Below are 2,317 nucleotides of genomic sequence, written 5' to 3'. Positions count from 1 at the left end.
GATCTTGCAATGGAGGAAGAAGCACAACCGACACCTCCAACCAAGTTCGAGCGATGATTCAAAGGGATCATCCCGTCGACCAAATATTGGGTGATATTAGCAAGGGAGTAACTACTCGATCTCGATTAGTTAATTTTTGTGAGCATTACTCCTTTGTCTCTTCTATTGAGCCTTTCAGGGTAGAAGAGGCCTTGCTAGATCCGGATTGGGTGTTGGCCATGCAGGAGGAGCTCAACAACTTCAAAAGAAATGAAGTTTGGACACTGGTGCCTCGTCCTAAGCAAAATGTTGTGGGAACCAAGTGGGTGTTCCGCAACAAACAAGACGAGCACGGGGTGGTGACAAGGAACAAGGCACGACTTGTGGCAAAAGGTTATGCCCAAGTCGCAGGTTTGGACTTTGAGGAGACTTTTGCTCCTGTGGCTAGGCTAGAGTCCATTCGCATTTTGCTAGCATATGCCGCTCACCATTCTTTCAGGTTGTTCCAAATGGATGTGAAGAGCGCTTTCCTCAACGGGCCAATCAAGGAGGAGGTGTACGTGGAGCAACCCCCTGGCTTCGAGAATGAACGGCACCCCGACCACGTGTGTAAGCTCTCTAAGGCGCTCTATGGACTTAAGCAAGCCCCAAGAGCATGGTATGAATGCCTTAGAGACTTTTTAATTGCTAATGCTTTCAAGGTTGGGAAAGCCGATCCAACTCTTTTTACTAAGACTTGTGATGGTGATCTTTTTGTGTGCCAAATTTATGTCGATGACATAATATTTGGTTCTACTAATCAAAAGTCTTGTGAAGAGTTCAGCAGGGTGATGACTCAGAAATTCGAGATGTCGATGATGGGCGAGTTAAGCTACTTCCTTGGGTTTCAAGTGAGGCAACTCAAGGATGGAACCTTCATCTCTCAAACCAAGTACACACAAGATTTGATCAAGCGGTTTGGGATGAAGGACGCCAAGCCCACAAAGACACCGATGGGAACCGACGGACACACCGACCTCAACAAAGGAGGTAAGTCCGTTGATCAAAAAGCATACCGGCCTATGATAGGGTCTTTACTTTATTTGTGTGTTAGTAGACCGGATATTATGCTTAGTGTATGCATGTGTGCTAGATTTCAATCTGATCCAAGGGAGTGCCACTTAGTGGCTGTGAAGCGAATTCTTAGATATTTAGTCGCTACGCCTTGTTTCGGGATCTGGTATCCAAAGGGGTCTACCTTTGACTTGATTGGATATTCAGATTCCGACTATGCTGGATGTAAGGTCGATAGGAAGAGTACATCGGGGACGTGCCAATTCTTAGGAAGGTCCCTGGTGTCATGGAGTTCTAAGAAACAAACCTCCGTTGCCCTATCCACCGCTGAGGCCGAGTATGTTGCCGCAGGACAGTGTTGCGCGCAACTACTTTGGATGAGGCAAACCCTTAGGGACTTTGGCTACAATCTGAGCAAAGTCCCACTCCTATGTGATAATGAGAGTGCTATCCGCATGGCGGATAATCCTGTTGAACACAGCCGCACAAAGCACATAGACATCCGACATCACTTTTTGAGAGACCACCAGCAAAAGGGAGATATCGAAGTGTTTCATGTTAGCTCCGAGAACCAGCTAGCCGATATCTTTACCAAACCTTTAGATGAGCAGACCTTTTGCAAGTTGCGTAGTGAGCTAAATGTCTTAGATTCGCGGAACTTGGATTGATTTATAGCATACATGTGTTTATGCCTTTGATCATGTTTCTTATGCATTTTGTTGCTTACTTGTGGTGCTCAAGTTGTACAAACATTCCCCGGACCTCACAAGTCCGTTGCAAAGGAATGCACATATTTAGGGGGAGATGTGTTACAACTTGACCCTTTGAGACTAACCGTGTGCTTGAGTTTATTTGTTTTAGTCTCAAAGGAGGTTTGAAAGGGAAAAGGTGGACTTGGACCATGAAAGACTTCCACTGCACTCCGATGAGAGGGTAACTTATTCCAAGTTCATCTCATGTACTCTTAGTGCCTTTATATTCTTATTGAAGATTTTGGTGAGGCAATGGGGTTCTAGGGCCAAGATTGATCCCGTTTTGGTGCTTGATGCCAAAGGGGGAGAAAATAAAGGCCAAAGCAATAAATGGATCAGCTACCACTTGAGAATTTTGAAAATAATAGAATAGAGATTTTGTTTTGTCAAAATACTCTTATTGGCTCTTTTTGTCAAAAGTTGGCTTCTTGTGGGGAGAAGTGTTGATTATGGGAAAATGGGGAGTTTTTGAAATCTTGAATCAATTTCTCTTGGAACGATTCTCTTTATGTCTTAACAAGTGTGTTTGACTT

The sequence above is a fragment of the Zea mays genome, chromosome 8 (genome assembly GCF_902167145.1).
Source record: "Zea mays cultivar B73 chromosome 8, Zm-B73-REFERENCE-NAM-5.0, whole genome shotgun sequence".
Lineage (NCBI taxonomy): Eukaryota > Viridiplantae > Streptophyta > Magnoliopsida > Poales > Poaceae > Zea > Zea mays.
Note: the sequence above shows the minus strand (reverse complement) of the source record.